The sequence below is a fragment of the Homalodisca vitripennis genome, chromosome 3, assembly GCF_021130785.1.
Source record: "Homalodisca vitripennis isolate AUS2020 chromosome 3, UT_GWSS_2.1, whole genome shotgun sequence".
Lineage (NCBI taxonomy): Eukaryota > Metazoa > Arthropoda > Insecta > Hemiptera > Cicadellidae > Homalodisca > Homalodisca vitripennis.
In genome coordinates this window covers 201,740,186-201,765,272 of record NC_060209.1, presented here as the reverse complement: position 1 = coordinate 201,765,272, position 25,087 = coordinate 201,740,186, and positions in this window count along the sequence as shown.

The window sequence follows — 25,087 nt, the reverse complement described above, 5'->3', positions numbered from 1 at the left end:
TCTAAAGTCGAAGAAAGGTGGAACTTAAACAAATACAGCTGCACCCAAAATGTCCTTCCACCATCCTTCTTAATATCTGAGCTCTATATCCACTTGTCAATAGGGACTAGCAGATTGAAGTTAATAGGAAAGGGGTTACTAGAACTGATGGAAACTTACATCAAAGCAGAAAACAACCCCATCCAGAAAGGGTTTTGGTGGGGACAACTACATGCATCAAAGTATTGAAGCTGGTGGAATCTTTTCTGGATTGAAACCGTCCAGGATCTATGAATCAGTTCATAGAGCTTCTGAAAAACAGATGGCACAAGAGAAAATAGACCTAGACCAAAATGCAATATTCATGCTAAATATGAATATTGTAATTGATCTACAAATCTCAAGATGGGGATCCAATCCTAAAGATTTAGCTGATGCTCCTACAACCAGTAGTAAGGATGACTATCAGCAAGTACCTCATGTTGTTGCTGGGCAATGATTTCACTTGTCTAGAGTCTGTCGTTCCAATTGATGTTTTATTGTTAACATATAAATATTGTAACAGCCAACGCTAATGATTATTTATATAGGTTTGAATTTTTATCTTTAGCTGGCGATAAGTTCTGTCTTTTAATATACATTGTGTCTCTGTTATATCACCCAATATTTTATTTGAGAAAGGGCTCTATGTTGAGTGAAACAATTCGTGGTTTTACGTCCTAAATTGTGTTTTATTTTTGATATCACGAATAAGTTATGTAGTATAATTATTGAAGATAGAAAAAGTTTTTTATGAACATCTTCTTTTGATTTTGCTAATTACTTTAATTATAATATAATAAAGTCTACATACCTTCTCTCCACGCTGGCAAACTGTGACGAAGTGATTACGTCTGGACAGGTATACTTCTTCATTCATGCGAGTATGTTTTGCATGCATAATACAGTTTAAATAAAAATACAGGTACGTTAGGTTGTCGAAGACTGAATTAGCTGGTCTATTGAAGTACAAAATTAACTTTGAGCTTGATGTACTAATCGCATCTGCAAGGTCACCGGGGCGGAAAAAGACATTTGTTGCCGCCCTTCAAGATGGACTGGTAGACACTCGACCGTGGTCTCAGATTTAGAGATTGGGAAGTCTAAGAGACGCCAACATGCATCGCTTGCACCTACCATTCTCTTAGTCACGTAGTGTTCTACCTCGTCCTCTTGTTTTCCAAAAGATGTGACGTTATGAAGAGATCCACCCTTCATCAGATATTTAAACAAGTATTCGATGACACGAAGAATAGACGCAAGCTCCAAGCTAATTTGTACCTCGTACTTAAGCAACAGTGTGGCATTAAACGGTACCACCCAACCGTCATAGACCGTTATCGTTTTTTTACGTGATTTCATCGTATCTGTGCTTTTATATTCCCATCTGTATTGCACGTAGCTTCTGTCGTCAACGTGTGTGGTCTACCAGGAAGGCTTTGGGAAATGTTTAGTGCAGTGACCTTTCGTAGAATCCCAGCAGGGGAAGTCGGAGCGTTATTCTGTACCACAACGGCCATGAATCATGTGTTGCAGCACCAACTTCCTGAGTCTTCCACCGGCCTCTTCAACCGAGGGAATTTCAGCGCGAATCACTGTATCGATTTCGAGTGCCCAAACGGGAGCGTCTCCGTCAATCTGGAATACAATGTGAGCGTGGAGAAGGCCCCTCATGTTTATTTTCCCTCTAATCATTGCTCTGCTGCACAGATCCCTGTGATGTCTTCCCTAACCTGTCTTCCTGCTGGAGCACTGCGTTGAGCATCAAGAAGCTCGTTTAGTTGGTCTATCCGCATGGCATTTTGGACTGACGACCTTGACTGGATAGAACATTGGGTACTGGAAGGGCTCCATCAGAGGACTGAACAGAATCGTTGACGGCCTTCCAGCTCCTACTTTGCAGACGGTGAGTTGTCGTGGTTCGGTCACTGCTTCGTCTGTGTTGGTGTCTAAAGATGCCATTGGTAATACCAGCTGATTTATCCCGTTACGTAGTTTTGGTTATAAATACTTTAGGAGAACAACATAATACATTATTTAAAATTAATTGGAATAGTTTTGTATCTTAACACTTATAGGTAAAGGCAACAATTTTTACGTGAAGGTAAAGTTCCGGTCTCAGAGACCGCTAATGTTTTTATTGTATATTTTTACATAAATAGTAGTTTTACACTTCTATAACCTATATTGTACTTTGGTTTTCATATACAAAAGACTCCAAAATATTTATAACATGTATTTATTGAGTATAAGACTAATATAATTCATAAGTAGAGTATTTAGAGAAAGAAAAACTTCATAATAAACACATTATGAATAATGACCATACTTGGTATATTGAATAACAAGGGGAAATTGGAGCTGTCTCTCACGAGTCTTCTTTAGACGCATTCTGGTGCACAGGCAAGGCAAACCTTTCGGCCACACTCGAGGGACACCGGTTTGATGCACTTGATGCATTGGCATTCAGTATTTCTTTTTTTTATTCGGACAGGTGCTGTAGGTTTTCCGTTTTGGAAGTTTGTCGTTGGGAACTACATCATCTTGCATGACTGCTTCCTCGTTTTCCTGTGGGAGGATCTTTTTTATGGTTTCTTTCAAGTCCCGTGGAAGCGTGAGGACTGTGAGGCGTGATTGCAAATGCGGTATGATAAGACTCATGGCCAACTGCCTCACAAATTCAAATCTGTTAATGATAGGGTTGTTCTGGTAGCTCAAAAACATAATGTAGGACTTTACGCTGTGCACACCCAACATTCGATAAAAAAACTGCAAGAGGCCATCTTCTAGTTCTTCTATTGGAACTGTATATGGCGCACTTCATATCCATTAAGTCCACACCACACGTGGTTTCACTGTAGAAAGAAACAATTTCTGGTTTGCCATTTTTCGAATCAATTTATGCAGTGTGGTGCATAGAGGATATAAACACAACTGCTCTGTTTTTTTTTTTTCATGGTACCGACATAAGTCAGTCCTCTTTTGTTCAGTTCGTCAACGGTTTCAATTGAACTGAAGTAGTTATCATCAGTAACGTTTCTGTTAGTACGCTCAATTGGCTTGCATAATCTAACAACGCTCTGTGTAGGTTTCAACAGGAAGTCTTGTTGGTGGTCTGTCAGTCCTATACCATCTGATCCTACCCCTGTGTAAATGTATGCATTGGAAAGGTATGATGTCTTAGCATCACACAAACACATTATTTTCACTCCGTACTTCTTCGGTTTTTTCTGCATATAAACCTTGAAACCACAGTGTCCCCTAAATGGAACCAACATCTCGTCAATTGTGACATGTTCTGAGAGGGTGTATGATCTCTGAAAGTTTGAAAGAAGGGTGGAAAAAAGCTGTGCTATTGCAGCAGACTTGTCTGCAGCTTTGCGCTCCTCCATTGTGTTAGCGTCGTCAAAACGCAGACAGGATGTCAAAACTTTATAGTGTATTAAAGACAATGTGGCAGTGAAAATAGATCTATTTGTTACGTCTTTTGAGAACAGAGATTCCATTTTTTCATGACTAGCTTTAGTAATGCTGGACAAAAGCAACAACCCTATATAGGCATTCATCTCTATGACGTTTGTGTCCCGGTAGTTAGACTGTTCTGTTGTAGGTCCGAGGGAACCTCTGAGGCCAGTTTTTGGTTTGTAAAAGATACAATCTGGCCAACTATGCTACTATCGAATAATAAGTTCCATACAGCTTTTGGTTTAGGTTCAGTACACAGTCTAGCATGAGCAGTAAGGCCAGGTAGACCTCCTCTGATAAATCTTTCGGGCTGGAGTTCTTACGTTCCGAGGTGGCTCTGCAGTGGACCAAAAATAAGGAGGACCTACCTCATTTTACCGTAATCTACCAAAAACGTAAGCAGGGAACTTACACTGCTGGTCCAGGCCTAAAACATTGCCATTCTCACGTTCAAATTTATCATCACTTACTTCTGAACAGTCCTCTTCGCTGCTGTCGGGGTTGTCATTATTAGGCAGAACATAATCTGGATCCGCATCCGAATCATCGACATCATCATAGTCCAAGTCACTGTCTGAAGATTCTTCGAAAACCATACTCCTTATACGATTGACATAGTTCGGGTCTTGTGTACTAACGCCATTGTTTGTGGATTGATCTTTATCACAATAACGATTGGCACTTCCACGATTAGTGTTCACTACGGACCTTTGCGGGCGTCCACTTGACGTTGATGGTTGTGTTGTTATGCTTTGTTCGTCCATTGTTCATAAAAATCAATAAATAAACAGCAAAATATAAGTTTATTCAAATACACTAAACAAATATAAATATTTATTTAGGAACACTACAGTAAAGAACGGTACGAGAGACCGGGAAAAAAACAAGTACGTAAAGTATCGGTCTCTGAGCCCGCGAAACTTTTCCACTCTTGTTTATTACTGTCAAGCGTTGAAGCCGAACTGGCTGGAAACCGGTCTATTGTCATGGTGGGATTGAGGCGGGAAGGTACTTGGGGGGGTGAGAGGGATCGGCCGCCGCATTGCTCCCAACTCATCACTGTAAATATCCCCTGCCGGTCACAAATACCGGACTTTACCTAAAAATGTTAATGACAAATGGGAATGTACCAACGAATAGAATCTACAAAATTCATTAAATGACAGTAAACATTTTACTCTTTTACGATAATAATATTAGTATAATATATAAACTATGCAATATTTAATAAAGTCATTATTAAACTCAAAATAATATGTTCAGAATACTAAAACTAATAAGGTACACAAACTAAACTAAATTACATTAAAACAATTATTGCTATGTTAAATTGTCCACCACAACTTATTTTCAATATTACAAACAGTATTATTGCTAATATAATTTGCAAAACAAGAATTTTTACACGACATACAGCAATTTCTCGAGTAAAATCATAAATCATAGAGGTTAAACTGTTCCTCACAGTAAAAGCAGCAAAATATTCCAAATATAAGAGAACAAATAATGTGGAATTTATAAAATTGAATGCAATAACGGTGACGACATTTCTATTGGAAAAGTAATAAAAATTATAAAACATCAATTGGTAGGGTAGACTAATGAAAAGTAATTGGTTAAAAAATTGTATGGCCCTCAACTTGATGGCCTGATTATTGTGATTGATATGACGGTCCTGCAACAACATGAGGTCCTTGCTGATAGTCATCCCTACCACTGGCTGTAAAAGTCCCAGGTAGATCTTCAGTGTTAGATCACTATTCTGAGTTTCGTAGATCAAAAATGTTATTTAGCATTGTTGTTGCGTTTTAGTCTAAGTGTATGTTCTGTTGTTTCATCTCATTTTTCTAAAGCTCCATGTACTGATCCATGGATTCTGGCTTGTTCTGATCCAGCAAAGATTCTACCAGCTTTAGTATCTTCATACGAGTGACGAATTCGTCTGTATGGGGAATGGTATCAGCTTTGATTAAGTTTCGCGAATTTATAGTAACGCCTTTCCTTCAATAACCTTCAAGTTATTACATACAAGTTATTGTTATTTATAGTTATAACGCTTCCAATGTCAAATACACTATTCTCTATTGAGTACACTATACTAAAATAACAACATATAACTAATATTAGTAATAAACATAGCTTTGATATATTTGTGTTCGCCGACATACTGTTCAACTATTATCGATCTTAGAGATATGGGTGAATTTTTCAAATATAAGTTCCTTATATATAATTTGTTTAGTTGTTAAAGAGAAATTTCCATTCGACCGACTATCGTAATAGGTTGATATTGTGTATAAACATACCACAATCTCCGTCTCTTTTCATGAGTCCGAACCATCATCCTGTTTTCAGATGGAGATATCTCAACACAAGCAAATAATCATTTTCATTTTTAGTGATTCTTCTCTTTTCCGTCTATGGACTGTAATTCATATAATCATCTTTAAAATGATTTGGAAGATGGAGAACGTCTTTTCTGTTTATGTTCGCAATAATTATAACAAACTCATTCAAAAACTTGATTGCACGTTTTCACCACTATTTATACACTAAAATTTTTTTAAATATTTATAAATATAATGTTTATAAATGATATAAATTAATTTCCCAGGTTGCAACCAAGGTGATGGCATTCTAATATATGTACCCCAATACACAACTGTCAGTTGAAGATAACAGTTAAAACCAATATAAATCATCATTATAATCACAAACAATCATATAAATCAGTTACTTATAAAATTGGAAGCTTTTCCCGCTACAAAATGTATTTTGAATAAACAAGAAGAATAATAAAACATCAATTGGTAGTGTACACCTTAGTCAAGTGACTGATTGGAAAGATTGATGGCCGTCTACTTGTTTGACAGATTATTGAGGTTGAAATATTGGTCCAGCAACAACGTGAGGTACTTGCTAATAGTCATTGCCGTTAAATGCATCTTCAGCCACAGCTGGAGTTTCACGGATATTGTGTCTTGGTCTAAGTCTGTGTTATGTTGCGTCATCTCTTTGTTAAAACCTTAATGAACTAAATCATGGACCTTGGATTGTTCTGATCCAGTAAAGATCTTACTAGATGTTACGTCTTATAATGTTCCTATAAAAATTTCTTTTTGTTGTTACCTCCCTACAGTTACAATTTTATTCGTATAGTTCTGTGATATATACTCAAAATTATCTGTGTAATTTCGGAAAATGGCCAGAGAAACAAAAACGTTAAAGTTTCTTGAATGATGTACAATATCCACACTTGTTCTAAAAGGTCTGTAATTTCGCGTTGACTCATCTAAATGGGAGCTCTTAAAATTCAAAAGTCCCAGATTTTATATTTCGATAATTTAGCTTTGGAATCCAACTACTGCATTGTGAGGAATATGATTTCTCCAAGTACATAAAACAGAATGTTTTGTATGGTTTTAAAACAATTAAGAAGGTCGAATTACTTCATGACCCAGTATAACAGAGCTCTAGAAATTCTAGAGCATGCAACATTTCGGAAATGTGGTAGGCGAGATCACCGGTTCATAGTTTAGGAGATTGGTTTGAAGTCTAAATGTCAGTCAGCAGCTTGGTTGTGCTCTTAATTCCATGGAACTGCCGAGTCAACTTTACGTTTAGATTAGCTTTCCAACTCAGGTACTCATGACAAGAGGAATAATATTTGAAAGTCCGTATTTGAGCAGATTGTCGTATCTCGGGAACCTTTACTTGCTTGATTCAGCGTTGCCTCAGCACTCATTACGGGTATATTTAATGACATGAAGTTGTTTGTGATTTTATGTTAATCTGGTTAACTTTGACAATTTAGCTCTATAGCGATGGTCATGGTCGACACCAGAGGCAAGGTCTGGCCTGTAAAACTGGTTACTATTCTCGTCTTACTTTATAACAAGCGTGGGTTACTTTATACGACACAGGGACTTTTTATTCAAACCATTAGATATTTAAAACGTGATCCTCATTATGCTATAGAAATGAAACAATGTAGCTGTTTTTATTTCATTACATACGAAAAAGTATAAGTAGTATTACAATAGAACACTTACGTTTAACATATTAATATCTGGGAGTGTACTAAAACGTGTGAGGTTTTTGTTATACGAACATGTAATTATACTTTTTTAGTAACTAAATTTTAACTGCTCTTGCATATTAACAATTCGAATTTATCGTTACACTGAATGAACTTACTCGGAGAAGATGATTTCTGACTCTCGTAATGTGAAAATTACTGTACTTATATCTTTCTGTGTCATACTTTGTGGTTGACTCCGTTTCAGTATTATAGAATTTTGAGACCCTTTTTTCTGCTTTCTACTAATTTGATAATTCCTTTGTACCTGTTAAGTTAAAAAATATAACTTCTATAATTACAGAAGTTCTGATTTTTTTAAATAAGTTTATAAAGTAACATAATCGTCGCGTCGGTTCTTTGGATGTCTTGTAGTTGATATTCTTTCTACTATAAGAATAATCTCTTCACATTGCACAAACTTACATGAACCCACATACTATCAACGTAGTAATAATTACCACTTGACATAATTTTATAAAGCGTGTGATAATATCAACAAAACTGGAAACAATAAAAGATACATAACAATGTAGATACATTGTTTCCCGTGGATATTATGCAAGACCACATTCCATTGAACAAATACAGCGAACGTTTGCGTGGTATTGTTAAGATCTTTTGTGGGAATATATTATCGCACCGATCACAAACAGAAATATAAACAGTCAAAGTAAACATTGCACAGTTAACAGTGAAGTTAAACACAACAGCCGAGAGGGAGTGATCCTGTTCTACTAACAGACTGTATGTCGCAAACAGCCACCTCCCGCGACTGTGTGTGATACCGCAACACAATGTGATTAGAGTGTAACCATAAATATTACATTTCAGGTTGATGATTGCGGCTAGAATACAATTAATTACTAAATTTGTTCCACAGCAAAATTAAATATGCGATTACTGTATTGGTACATAATTTGTTGAATAATTTAGCATTGGTACATGTTTGTGAAGCCCTTGAAAACTATATTTTACATGGTTTTTTCTATAAATTCTTTAAGTTTTAAAAAATATTTTGTTTTATGTTATAGTAGTCTTATTATAGTAAGCAATTACGAAATAATCCATACTAAGAATGAGTAATCTGACATTTCCTTTCTTACATTATAACGTTATTACCTAAATTTCATCTTTTTATAACAGTTCATAACACAAACCGATGTTACTCGTTAAAACTTTGCATCATTATTTGAAACTATAACTAATATTTGTTGCACGTAATTTTAACGCTATTAAAAATGTAACACTTCACACATTGCATTATTTATTATTTAGTTGTAGAGATTGAAACTAGAATTCTTTACAGGTACAAGTATTGTTCATCGCAACCACCACAAATAATTTGTCTTCTAGAGAAAAATTGTACTGTTGAGTGTAGTCCCCTTCCGTGCAGATCGTTATCATCGGACCTGCATGTGACGCTGTTCTCTATCATAATGTGCAAGCCTTCCCCTCAGGAACTCCTTGTCGTACTTGTGTAAAAGAAACTTGTTCTTTAAATCCAATTCCGTAAAACTAAGGAATTAAATTCACTAATTCAATTGATGCGGTGACAATGAACTCTTTCTGTCTCTCCCTCGTGTTCACTTTTCCCTCACTAGCGCTCTCTATGTAGTTTTGCCACATTTATAAGTAGTTGTCAGGTTTAAGATATTCACTAGGAAAGGGTAACTGGTGCAGCTATCTGGTAGAATCTTTCAAGCATCAATCCAGAGATAACATCACTAGGTTACCTTGTGAATTGTAACTAGATTACAGTCCGTAATACTATGCTCGTTCATCCTTATATCACGAAGGTCGTTCAATGAAATGGAACTTACTGAACATTCCTTTTTTAATAGTCAAACAGTGGGACAGAAAAGAAAGCAGATAGTAGTCTCAAAACTATCAAGCGGTTCTCCGTTACAATAAAAGTGCTTTAATAAGCAAATCATTTATTTTTCTAGGTTTTTTCCAGGGCCTGAAAACTAAACAATAAGTTTTATGTTCGTTGAATTAAACCAAGATTTCCATAGATTTTGATTTCTTTTGAGTCTCTTGTGCTTTTTTTTGTGTTTTCACAATAATTTCCAACAACCGTATACAAAAAAAGATTCTAAATGAAATTAATATTTTACATTTAAACGAAAAAATCGCTTCGCACTTTTTTATTACTATTCCATTCACTGACCAAATAACACTCTGGCTGTTGGAAATAATTATATTTTAATAATATGTTGCGTAAAAAGTACAGATTTAATTTACTGTTCTTGTTGAAAATAAATTATGACCAACATTTTTTGACTGTAGTATAGTTTACACTGTTTAAGAATGTAAAATCTTAGTGAAAGAATAATTGAACTATTCAAAATAAAATATATATTTAAAACTCTAACATTTTACAAACACTAAATACTAAAAATATTATTGTGCAAAATGGAAAGAAACATATGTAATTGAACCATAAATATCATTATAAGGCATTTTCTGATTAACATAAAAAATTCTGAAGAATGTGACAGACGATATAATTGTAGTAATACTATTCCCGTTTGATGTTTTACTTAAAATAATGAGATCGCATCATTATTGGTTTTTATTTACATTTTTTTCATTATTCTATACCTCGAACTGTTTCCATTATTTTTTCCTTTCATTTCGACATCTCAGTCATCTTGATATGTCCAAAGTTTCTTTGTATTTGAACATTAGTTATGTATCATCCAACTCAATCCGTCTCTCAATTAAGCAATTTTAAATGTACATATAATATTCTAGCGTTTTGCTTACACTTCAATAACAAAAGTGCCAGTGTTATTTGGTTTACAGTTAACATGTCAAACTTGGTCACGTAATATGCAACGGTGTTACTAAAACCTTATTTGTTATATCCATGTTTCCTTCGCAGAGAGTCACGTGAGGTTTATAATTGCTAACCTCGTGTAAATACGTCTTTTTAAAAACAAGACGTAGACAACCCGTTTAACTATGGACACTTATTTGGAAATTTAATTTTAAATATTGTTCTTTCAGTATTTATTACAAGGCTCAGTACTGGTGCATTAAATTAGTGCACTCGTGTACTTTTTGCAACGAGTATATAATCGTATGGAATTATATTATGTTGGACTCCTTGTTGCTGAAAACGTGGTCCACATGGAATTATTTTAAGGGATTTATGAAGACTTCTCTCTGCTCTGCAAAATCTTTTTCAGCATCATAGAATATAAAATAAAAAAATATTGAATTATTGTTTTCGGTAGCAATAACGCTTTCATTTTTAAGTACATCATCTCTACTGAGTACATTATACTAGAGTAACAATAGAACTTTTAGATTTTTAGTAACGAACATTGCTTGGAATTATATGTTTTCGCCGACAGACTATTCACCTATCATCGGTGTTAGTGATTGCAAGTGATTTATTTTATATATAAGCAGCTTTATATTCAAAAATTTTTCTTTAATTTTGTTCGTTATATATAGGACAACATCTCCATCCCTTTCGGTCTGACTGCTGTGCCTGTGGGTATGTTTCCTGATGAATATATCTCAACACTAGGAACACTTTTTGATATGATCCATAAATTTTGTCTCTTTATCGGATTTAATTTCCCAGATTAATCTTGACTTTTTAATTTATTAAAATGCTTATTGAAAACTTACGATCTCACAAGATGGGCTTTTATTAGCATTCTTTCTTGCAATAATCCGATGGAGATGGCTTTCGTCTTTACTGTAACATAAAATAATCTATTATAACTTATACTGTTCTTACATAGTGCATTATACTGATTGTATCTTTATTAATAATAATGAATTATATTTATTACAAACGTCCCGGATATGATAAATTTCAGCATGGTAAGTCTAACTGCATGAGTAGGAAAGTAAACATATTTTTACTTTAAAGCAAAAAAGATGAAAAAAACTAATAATTATATAAAATATTATCCATTATAATATAATTTGTATTGTACAGTTATTAAGATGTACTGTCATATCTTGTTCAGACTTTTATATTGTATGCATCACAGTTTAGTAAATAGGTTTTGTCTTATTTGTTGCTTTCTTATAAATATGTATTATAATTTTTTATAACTAATTTTTAGTTGTTTTTTTTATTTTTTTGCTTTAAAGTAAAAATATGTTTACTTCCTAGTCATGCAGTCAGACTTACCAAGCTGAAATTTATCATATCCTGGGACGTTTTATTTATCCATTGTTTATAATAAATATAATTTTATTTATTATTAACGATGCAATCAGTATAATGCACTATGTAAGAACAGTATAAGTTATATAATAAATTACTTTTATGTTACAGTAAAGACGAAATCCATCTCCAACGGATTATTGCAAGAAAGAATGGTAATAAAAGCCCAGCTTGTGAGATCGTAAGTTTTCTATAAACATTTTAAGAAATTAAAAAGTCAAGATTAATCTGGAAAATTAAATCTGGTAAAGAGTCAAAATTTATGGATCATATCAAAATGTGTTCCTAGTGTTGAGATGTATTCATCAGGAAACATACCCACAGGCACAGCAGTCAGAATAAAGGAGATGGGATGTTGTTCAATGTATACAAACAAAATTAAAGGAAATAGATTTTTAGGAACTAAAGCAAATTGTATGTAAGCTGCTTGTATAGAAAATAAATCACCTGTAATCACTAAGACCGATGATAGGTAAATAGTCTGTCGGCAAAAAACATATAATTTCAAGCAACGTTCGTTACTAAAATCTATACGTTCTATTGTTACTCAAGTATAATGTACTCAGTAGACGATGATGTACCTAAAAATGTAAGCGTTATTGCTACCGAAAACAATATTTCAATTATTTTTTATTTTATTTTCTATGATCCTGACAAAGATTTAATAGTAGCTGCCATTTTGTACTGGATCAATCTTTTTGAGTGCGGTTGCATTAAACTCTGCTAGATAAGCCTTTTAAAATTGACCTATATTCCTATTTAAGATTTCCTTCTGACTCCTTGCGTCCCCATGATATTGCAGAAAACTGATAGTTCCTTAAAAAAGTAGATTTTTAGGTGTAGTGTTGATGTATCAAATCTTGTTGATTTATCTGTTATCTTTCAGAAAATATTATACCCGTGCAGGACTTTATGTACACCCAGTATATGCTTTAATATAAAAAAATACAATAAAGGCAGTAGGCACATTAAACACTCTCCTTTGCTTCTTCTCTACACCGAACATTCCCGCGTTATTACACTGTCGTTCCTATTCTACTATATCCACTCCAATTCACTACCGTCCGCCTAAGATAAAATATCGAACTAAGATAAATAAGGAATATATAAATGTATAATAAATGTATTAATGTAATGTGATGGCTTTTACAAAAGTTATGTTGGACAAACAAGAAGATCAATAAAACACTCATTGTTATGATAGATTCATGAAACGTGGCTGGTTTGAAAGATTGATAGTTCTCAATTTGGACCAATAATTGAGGTTGAAATAATGGACCAGCCTCAACATGAGGTACTTAATTATAGTCATCGCCACCTCTGGAATAATTAGCCTCGGCGGCATTTTCAGTGTTTGATCCCATCTTGAGTTTCCGTATTTCAACAATTTTATCAAAACACACAATATTATGGTTGTTTCTGTTTTTTGTGTGTTTATATTGTGTTTTGGTCTAAGTCTGTGTTCTTTGTTCTTTGTTTCTTAAATTTTTCAGAAGCTCTGGACTGTTCTCGTCCAGAAAAGATCTTACCAGCCATTGCTTCAATGGTCACACCAAATAAATTATTCACAATAAACTAAAAAAAGCATTGAAATTAAAATTAGAATTGATAAAACAATATCAAGACCAAGTTAATACGCAATACAAGAATTGATATTCTCATCATATAGCACTTTCTCATATAAAATACATATCAATCTATTCCTCACATTCAAAGCAACAAACTATCCCAAATATGAGCCAGCAAAAATCTGGAATTTTTAGATGCCATAATAAACACAAAATGCATAATTGAAGAACAAGAATGAATGAAAGATACATTAGTAAGATAACAAAGTGATCCTCAAATTGTTAGACTGATTATGATTTTGACAAAAAGGCCTAGCAACAACATGAGGTATTTGCTGATTGTCATCCTTAACACTGGCTGTAAAAGTCTCAGCTGGATCTTCAGGGTCAGATCCTCATCTTGAGTTTCGTAGATTATCATGTTATTTAGCATGGATATTGCGTTTCGGTCTAGGTATATGTCTCTTGTGTCATCTCGTTTTATAATGCTCTATGTGCTGATTCGTGGTTAACTAGTTTAGCATTTATATTTCTGTGTGTATTTGTTTTTCGAGCCCTTGAAAACTACTTTTAGAGGAATAAGAAAAAATTTAAAACCACATGTATATGATTGTGAAAGGCTCGCACATATTTTTAGAAAATATATACATTATACTAAAATATATTTTTTACAACACAACATAAAGAGGTAGCGATGGCAATATTTGAAACACTAAAACAGGAGACTTTAAACTTAAACTGATTCAAGACAAATTGAAAATGTTAATCTAAAGTCGAAGAAAGGTGGAACTTAAACAAATATAGCTGCACACAAAATGTCCTTCCACCATCCTTCTTAATATCTGAGCTCTACATCCACTTGTCAGTAGGGACTAGCAGATTGAAGGTAATATGAAAGGGGTTACTAGAACTGATGGAAACTTACATCAAACCTGAAAACAACCCCATCCAGAAAGGGTTTTGGTGGGGACAACTACCTGCATCAAAGTATTGAAGCTGGTGGAATCTTTTCTGGATTGAAACAGTCCAGGATCTATGAATCAGTTCATAGAGCTTCTGAAAAACAGATGGCACAAGAGAAAATAGACCTAGACCAAAATGCAATATTCATGCTAAATATGAATATTGTAATTGATCTACAAATCTCAAGATGGGGATCCAATCCTAAAGATTTAGCTGATGCTCCTACAACCAGTAGTAAGCATGACTATCAGCAAGTACCTCATGTTGTTGCTGGGCAATGATTTCACTTGTCTAGAGTCTGTCGTTCCAATTGATGTTTTATTGTTAACATATAAATATTGTAACATCCAACGCTAATGATTATTTATATAGGTTTGAATTTTTATCTTTAGCTGGCGATAAGTTGTGTCTTTTAATATACATTGTGTCTCTGTTATATCATCCAATATTTTATTTGAGAAAGGGCTCTATGTTGAGTGAAACAATTCGTGGTTTTTCGTCCTAAATTGTGTTTCATTTTTGATATCACGAATAAGTTACGTAGTATAATTATTGAAGATAGAAAAAGTTTTTTACGAACATCTTCTTTTGATTTTGCTAATTACTTTAATTATAATATAATAAAGTCTACATACCTTCTCTCCACGCTGGCAAACTGTGACGAAGTGATTACGTCTGGACAGGTATACTTCTTCATTCATGCGAGTATGTTTTGCATGCATAATACAGTTTAAATAAAAATGCAGGTACGTTAGGTTGTCGAAGACTGAATTAGCTGGTCTATTGAAGTACAAAATTAACTTTGAGCTTGATGTACTAATCGCATCTGCAAGGTCATCGGGGCGGAAAAAGACATTTGTTGCCGCCCTTCAAGATGGACCGGTAGACACTCGACCGTGGTCTCAGATTTAGAGATTGGGAAGTCTAAGAGACGCCAACATGCATCGCTTGCACCTACCATTCTCTTAGTCACGTAGTGTTCTACCTCGTCCTCTTGTTTTCCAAAAGATGTGACGTTATGAAGAGATCCACCCTTCATCAGATATTTAAACAAGTATTCGATGACACGAAGAGTAGACGCAAGCTCCAAGCTAATATGTACCTCGTACTTAAGCAACAGTGTGGCATTAAACGGTACCACCCAACCGTCATAGACCGTTATCGTTTTTTTACGTGATTTCATCGTATCTGTGCTTTTATATTCCCATCTGTATTGCACGTAGCTTCTGTCGTCAACGTGTGTGGTCTACCAGGAAGGCTTTGGGAAATGTTTAGTGCAGTGATCTTTCGTAGAATCCCAGCAGGGGAAGTCGGTGCGATATTCTGTACCACAACGGCCGTGAATCATGTGTTGCAGCACCAACTTCCTGAGTCTTCCACCGGCCTCTTCAACCTAGGGAATTTCAGCGCGAATCACTGTATCGATTTCGAGTGCCCAAACGGGAGCGTTTCCGTCAATCTTGAATACAATGTGAGCGTGGAGAAGGCCCCTCATATTTATTTTCCCTCTAATCATCGCTCTGCTGCATAGATCCCTGTGAAGTCTTCCCTAACCTGTCTTCCTGCTGGAGGACTGCGTTGAGCATCAAGAAGCTCGTTTAGTTGGTCTATGCGCATGGCCTTTTGGACTGTCGCCCTTGACTGGGTAGATCAGTAGGTACTGGAAAGGCTCCATCAGAGGACTGATCAATCGTTGACGGCCATCCAGCTTTCACTTTCCAGATGGTAAGTCGTTGTGGTTCGGTCACTGCTTCGTCAGTGTTGGAGTCTAAAGATGTTAGTGGTAATCCCAGCTGATTTATCCCCTGGTTTATACGTGGTTTTGGTTAGAAATACTTAAGGAGAACAACATAATGAATTATTTAAAAGTAAAATGGAATATTTTTTGTATCTTAATAAAAAAATGGCAATGTAGTAACGAATAAATTCAAGAAAATTCATTGACACTACAAAAATTTTTAATCTTTTACGTAAATAATATTAGTATAATATATAAATTATGCAATATATAATGAAATCATTATCCAACTCAAAAGCATATGATGTGAATACTAAACCTACTAAGGTGCAATTGCTATCTTAAATTGTTCCAACACATAATTTATTTAAAATATTATAAAACAATATTACGGCTACGACATACAGTACTTTCCTAAATGAAATACATCAAACAGAGATATTAAACTGTTTCTCACGGTACAAAAAACAAACTATCCAAATATAAGAGAACAGAAATGTGGAATTTAAAAAATTGAATGCAATAACGGTGACTAAATAGCTATTGGAAAAAGAATAAAAATTATAAAACATCAATTTGTACGATAAACTCTTAAAAAGTGATTGGTTAGAAATTATTGTGGCCCTCAACTTGATGATCTGATTATTGTGATTGATATGACGGTCCTGCCAACAACATGAGGTCCTTGCTGATAGTCTTCCCTACCACTGGCTGTAGGAGTGATCCCCATCTTGTCTAGAAAATTAGCAATGTTATTTAACATTGATGTTGTGCTTGGTATGTCTGTGTTCTCTTGTTTCATCTCATTTTTCTAAAGGTTTATGTACTGATTCATGGATTCTGGCTTGTTCAGATCCAGCAAAGATTCTACCAGCTTTAGTATCTTCATACAAGTGTCGAATTGTTCTGTATGTGTATCCGAATGGTATCTTTTGATTAAGTTTCGAGATTTTCTATTAACGCCTTTCTTATTACCTTCAAGTTATTAAATACAAGTTATTATTATTTATAGTTATAACGCTCCTAACGTCAAGTACACCATTATTTATTAAGTACACTATACTAAAATAACAAGTTATAACTCATATTATTAATACACATAGCTTTGATATATTTGTGTTCGCCGATATAAAGTTTAACTATCATTGATGTTAGATATTATGGGTGCATTTTTTAAATATAAGTTGCTTATATACCATTTGTTTAGTATTTAAAGATAAATTTCTATTCGACCGACTATCATAGTAGTTTGATATTGTGTGTAAACATACCACAATCTCCTTCTCTTTTCTTGAGTCAGAACCATCATCCTGTTTTCAGATGGAGATATCTCAACACTAGCAATAATCATCTTCATATTTTAGTGATACTTCTCTTTTCTGTCTATTGACTGCAATTGATATAAACATCTTTCAAATTATTTGGAAGATGGAGAACGTCTTTTCTGTTTATGCTCGCAATAATTATAACAAGCGCATCCAAAAACTTGATTGCACGTCTTCACCACTATTACTTATACACACAACATTTTTTTTTGGAAAAATATTTTTAATTTAATGTTTATAAATAAAAATAAATTAATTTCCCAGGTTGCAACCAAGTTGATGGCATTCTAATATATCTACCCCAGTACACAACTGTCAGCTGAAGATAAAAGTTAAAACCTATATAAATCATCATTATAATTACAAATAATCGTTTATAAAGTTGGAAGCGTTGGCTTATTCAAAATTTATACTAGATAATCAAGAAGAACAACAAAACATCAGTAGGTAGGATGGACTCTAGATGTCAGTCAGTAGCTTGGTTGGACTTTTATCTCCATGGGACTGCCGATTCAACTCTTTGGCTAGTCGGTTAAATAGATTTCCTACCCAGGTACTCATGAGAAGAGGAATAATATTTGAAAGTCCGTATTTGAGCAGATTGACGTATCTCTGTAACTTTTACTTGCTTGATTCAGCGTTGCCTCAGCACTCATTACGTGTATATTATATGAAGTTATTTGGTATACTTTATTCGTGATTTTATTTTATTCTGGTAGACTCTGACAATTAAGCTCTATAGCGATGGTTATGGTCGACACCAGAGGCAAGATCTGGCCTGTAAAACTGATTACTATTCTCGTCTTACTTATAATAAGCTTCTGTTACTTTATACGACACAGTGACTTTTCATTCAAACCATTAGATATTCAAAACGTGATCCTCATTTTGCTATAGAAATTAAACAATGTAGCTGTTTGTTATTTCTGTACATATAAAAATGATAAGTAGTATTACATAGAAAACTAACGTTTTACATATTAATATATGGGAGTGTACTGAAACGTGTGAGTTTTTTGCTATATCAACATTTAATTATACATTTTTAGCTACAAACTTTAAACTGCTCTACTGCTCTTGCATAAAAAAGCTTCCGAATTTCCATTACGCTCAATAAAATTAATCGGAAGAGATGATTACGATTTTTTGTAATGTGGAAATTCTTTTACTTACATATTTCTATGACATATTTTTAGGTTGACGTCATTTCACAAATAACGAATTTTTTATATGATTTTTCCTGCATTCCACTAAATATATAGTTCTTTAGTACTTGCCAGTTAAAAAATTTAACTGCTGAAATTGCAATATTTATATTTTTTTTTTAATTTGTCCATATATTGAAGTTTTTGACTAAAATAATCTTAGGTTATTTGGACCCCTCTCTAGTTGTTAATATTTTTTCTACTATAAGCAAATCTGTTCACAATGTTTTCTGTCACTTCCAGTCCTTAAATAAATCCACACATTATCAAAGCAATCAGGCTTATCATTGAACGCAATATAAGATGCAGAAGCCACTTGTGGATATTACACAAGAACACAATCACATTGAACAAATACAGCAGGGTATAGTTTAGATCTTTTTTGGGAATATATTATCCCACCGATCACAAACAGAAATATAAACAGTCAAAGTACGTAAACATTGCACAGTTAACAGTGAAGTTAAACACAACAGCCGAGAGAGAGTGATCCTGTTCCACTAACAGATTATACGTCACAAACAGCCACCGGTGACTGCTCTCCCCACAACTGTTTGTGGTACCGCAGCAAAATGTGACTAGCGTGTAACTATAAATATTATATTTCAGTCTGATTGTGCCTAGGATACAACTTAACAATTAAATTTGATTCCCAGTGAAACTAAATTATGATAACTTATTGGCACATAATGTGTTGAATAATTTAACAGTGGTATTTTTGTGTGTATTTGTATGTGAAACTATATTTTAGGCGATTTTTGTTAAAAATCATTCTTTAAATTTTCACAAATATTTCGTTTTCTGTTATAGTATTCTTATTTTTAGTTTTATTATGCAATTTCGAAATAATCCATGCTAAGTGTTAGTAGTCTGATATTTCCTCCCGGACTTTTTACATGTTATTACCTAAATGCCATCTTTTTACAACAATTATAACACAAACCTATGCTAATCGTAAACGCTTTGAATGATTATTTAAAACTGAATCTTACATTATTTTCACATAATTTTCCCGGCCATTAAATAATTGAAAATTTAACATACTGAATTATTTATTATTCAATTGGCGAAATTGAAACTACAACTCTCCACAGGCACAAACATTGCTCGTCGCTACACTACAAATAATTTGTCTTCTAGAGGAAAACTGTACTGTTGAGGCTAGTCCCCTCCCGTGCAGATCGTTATCATCGGACCTGCATGTGACGCTGGTCTCTATCATAATGTGAAAGCCTTTTCCATCAGGAACTCCTTGTCTAACTTGTGCACAAGAATTTTGTTCTTAAAACTCTATTCCGTAAATATAAGGAATTAAATTCACTATTGCAATTGAGTCATTGTAAATGAACTCTTTCTTTCTCTCTCCCTCGTGGTTACTTTTTCTCGTGCGCTCTCTATGCAGTTTTCAGGTTTAAGCAATTCACTAGGAAATGGTAACTGGTGCAACAAATTGTTATGATCTTTCAAGCATCAATCTAGAGATACGATCACTAGTTTAACTTTGCGCATTATTGCTTGATTACAGTCCATAATACTATCCTTGTACATCTCCGTACCATATCACGAAGTTCGATCAGTCTAAGTAAATTTATTTAGCATTAATTTGGCAATAATTAATGAGTGAGAAACACACGAAAAATGATAAAAATATCAAGGGATTTTAGGAATAATACAAGTCCTTTGATAAACAAGAATTTTCTATCGCGATTATTCTCCAATTTTGAAAATAAGACTTTTCTTCGTTGAAGTGAATCTTAGAGTAGTATGTATTTCATCTAATTAATATATTAGGTAAAATATGTATACCACAGCATCTCCATTCCCTTTCTGGAATCTCTCGTGCTATTTTGTGTTCACACAGTAATTCCATCAAGCGTATACAAAAACGCCTATACACATTCTGGTTATATTTTATATTTAAACGAAACCATCGCCATGGACTTCTTAATTACTATTATATGCACCAATCAAAAAATATACTGGCTTTCCAAAGAATATTGGGAAAAATACATTTTAATACTATGTCTCATAAAAATACATATAGATAGATATATACAGTTCGTGTTAAAAAATAAATAAACACTGATGTAAAATAAATGAATTCAAAAAATACAGAATAATAGAATAAAATGTTAAAATATACATAATTACATAATTGCTTTTATGTATTATGATGTCATTGGAAACTAATATTGTATAAAATATTGATTTAGTGTCCAGTTTCTAAAAATCGCCTTATAACTTTCCCATTGTTGAAATTTGATCTCAAATTGTTCTACTTTTTCTCTTTAATTACTACATCTTATTGACTGCAGTACTTATACTGCAATAGTGGCCTTACTTAGTATAGACCCGCAGTGAAGATGTTAAGATCCTACTGTGTCACTAAAAATGTCTGAAATACAGGATTTGATGATTTCAAGTAATCATTCTTTAGACACTATGCAAAGATCCTCCATAATTTACCGTATGTCCCAAAGTCACAAGATCGCCGATCGAATTAATTTCTTAAATATCAGACGATTTGATAATGCTTTGTTTATCTTCTAATTTATAATGTGGTGGAATGTTGAAAACTATTAGTTCATTAAATTATATTTATCTCTAATGGCTCAACCAGTTCAAATCATGGCAGAAGAAAGAACTGTGCAAGAACTCTGAAATGATTGTTTGATGCTGTTATTTCTGAAGAGACAAGTCTTCAATACCATCTTTCCTCATATTTTTCATAACGAGATATTTATTGGCTATGAATCCTCGATTCCTATAAAATATCAATACACTGGATGTATCAATAACGTGGAATTATTACGGTGGAATCGCTGACCATGACGTATGATGGGAACCAATATAAAGGGGTTTATGGGGACTTCTTATTGCTCTGCAATATAATGTTTACTATCAAAGAAAAGGAAATATCAAATGACCGTACTAGCCCATTATTATAGTTATTATTATTTATAGAAATAACACTTTAAATGTCAATTCCACTATGGTACACTGAATAAATTATACTTGAAGAACAATATAACTCATATATATATATATATTAGTAATAATTATAGATTGGAATTCTTTGTTTTCCCCAAAAGATGCTTATCACAATCATAGGTTTCAGTGAATATATTGAATATTTCCACAATATATTTTGCTTCTATACAGTTTGTTTTAGTTTTATAGATACATTTTGGTTCGTCCTTCTGTCGGAATGAAGTTTCAACGCCACGTGTTGAACTTTTAAATGTTCTCTCTATATCTCTAACGTCTAAGGCTACAATTTCAAGATGTGTACCTTCCAACATTGTGCATGTGCGGCAAAGCATAATTAATTACAGCATTTTGTATTAGGCTTTAGACCCATCATTATCAGTATTAACATTAATTAAAGAGCTAATAATAGAATTCAGCAGAAAATATCATCTCTTCAATCGCTGTATGTTGTATTAGATTGTAGTTCTGTCACTCGCAAATATTCGCCTTATGATTGTAGAGGAACAGCCTGTGCGTTCGGTAAAATGTATGTAGTAGATTTAGCACGTTAACAACATTACTTGTACACCGGTTGTGTTGATGAATGTAACAAAATGCAATACCGGTAATCCCCAGTGTGGCTCTGTACAGAATTCCAACTTGTAGCTAGCTTAGTGGGATTACCTTCGCAAAACTTATGCATTCCTCGAGAAAACGACATGCCTAGTGCTAGTGATTCAATTTGTTGCTAGCTCCATAACATTTCCATGAAGTAGATCATAAGTAGTTGAGATACAAAGTCATCGGAGAAGAATGGCACCATATTATGACCTTGTTAAATATTCATTATGCATATTTCAGTTTGTATACATCAAGTTGTAATTGTATATTTTACTATGCATCCTTAAGACTTTATGCCACTGTAACAATTCTAGTTATTATCGTAGCAGAAGTTCTAAAACACCCTACCCAAAAAGAACAAGTCAACAAAGCTGTTTGAAACAACTGTATGATAAAACACATTCTGTTCAGAAGTTGCTTTTAATTGCTTTGTAAGTTACCCATTTCCTCAGACACAGAAGATCTTTTACTTTACTCTAATTGGATTCGGCTGAGAATTATAATTTGTTTAGAATATTTGAAAAGCTAAATCGGCCAAAAACGTTCTTCAATTGCACTACACTGGAAGCCTTGGTTAACAATTTAGTTTTATTGAAGTTTCACAAAGTCATATGATTCGTACACATTTTACAGAGTATAAGTTACTAGAGATTAGAGACTACGTTGGGACCTCTTGGTCGAAGGAGGAACCGTGCTGATTTTCGGGTGAACACATCAAAGGTCTGAAGGTAATACTTCGTATCACTGAACGATGGCAAATGTTCTGAAAAATCCTGTTTTTTACAATCCTTCCATCGTCACAAAACACACTTAAAACAAAGAATCAAAGGTCTGTCTTTGCGTCTACGCGATAATTGTAGAAGTGTATGTGTACAATGAAGCAAGTTGTTATTTTTTTAAATTGTATAGAGTTCATTTATTTATGTTGTGTAAAGAAATTTAAATATTAATTTGTGTAACTGCCAGCAGTTTAGTTTAGTTTATTTTGTTATGTAAAGTTCCTATTAAGAGTACATTAATTTTAGTTAGGATGGCTGTTTTGGGAATAATTGAAGGTTTTGTACTTTGTTTGTGCTATATCATGTCCTGTAGCTGTCATGTAAAATTGAAAAACAAATAAATAATTATTTATAGAAAGGTACTAAACACTTTAAAATTGATAGATAGATTTGATCTTGGTCCAAGAATGAACTGTGTTGGTTTTGGGTTCGAAATTCAAAAGGTAAGTGCGTACGTATGGTTGTCGATGTGTTCACTCATATTGCGACTACTTAAGATTTCTGAATACTTCAGAAGTTCAAGGAAAATCATGTATGAAATGATCTATCAAATAGTATTTCTCCTTCGGGAGATACTATCAAAAATTACAAAACGTGACGTCCTGTACATACAAAATGATCGTGCCCCTAAATATAAAAATACTCAGCAGTAATGGAACAAGAATCGAGTTATATTAAATAAAGAGAGGCCGCACAGAATGTCGCATCAATCTTACTACATCTTTAGAATAACTTCTGGTGATCAATTCTAGAGATTGATTGCTCCAAGAAATGTCCTTTATTGTTGAAGCCTTATCGATATTTCACCACAATTTCTATTATAATTTCTTGAACTATACTAACAAATAATTTCAGAGGAATAATAGTGAGTTAGGATTATTAATTATATATAATACCCATTGTCTCCTTACCTGCTTGTCTTTATCTATCTTTATCTATGTTTTTATCTATTACTATATAAAAGGACTTTTAGTTTATTTCAATATTTATGTATGTTTTTTATATGTTTAATACAAAAGTTTGATTTACTTCTTTTCATTTATTTGTAATAACGGACAGCGTGATTTCAATGAACTATTCTCTGCCGTTAAGTTACGCATATTTTTACAAATATATTTAAAGTTAAACACATTTTTATTTTATTTTTTCAACTTATTTGTAAATATATTTAGTTTATGATATTTTCGCGAGTATTATATGATATATGGTTCAGTATCAAAGGCCTCACGAAAAATGAGACATGATTTTCCAATAATTAGGGTATGATATTTATTTGTTTCCCCACAATATTTAGTTACTAAATGTACACTGTTATCAATAAATGCATATACTAAAATTGTGAAATGAGACTGAATAAGAAAGTTCTCACCGGTTCTCGATTATTAACAATTGTCTTTCCAGTGAGATTGTTGAAAGCTCACCGCTTTCCGATAATCTACAGTTGTTTTTCTAATGAAAGTGTTGAAAAGACTACAGGTATCGATAATTTACACTTGCCTTAAAAATAAGAGTGCTGAAGAACAAGCTCACAGGTTTACTTTAATTCACACTCGCCTTTCCAATGAGAGTATTTCAGAACAAGCTCTCCGCTTCTCGTTAATTTATACTCGCCTTTCCAAAGAGATTATTTAAGAACAAGCTCACCGCTTTACTTTAATTTACACTCGCTTTTCAAATGAGAGTTCAGAAGAGCAATCTCACCGCTTCTCGTCAATTCACACTCGCCTTTCCAATGAGAGTATTAAAGAACAAGCTCTCCGCTTCACGTTAATTTATACTCGCCTTTTCAATGATAGTGCTGAAGAACAATCGCACTTCTTCACGTTACTTCACAAATACCTTTCCAATGACAGTACTGAAGAACAAGCTCACCGCTTCTCGTAGTTCACAGTCGTCTTCCAAATTAAATTTCCTAATGTGAATATCGTTTCTCGTTGGTTCACGTACACCGGAAAAAATGATTCTGACAAATGCAATAAAGAAACGACTGCGTAATTTACGTGATCATGGCAAAAACTTTAATCATAATTTTTGTTTTGGTTCGCTTATTTTGGCAAATGTACGAAAGATTATGAAATCACAATAAATAATGATCTCAAATTCTATGTTTACTCTGTATTATTCTCGTTACCAACATGACTACCCAAAAGATCGCTATA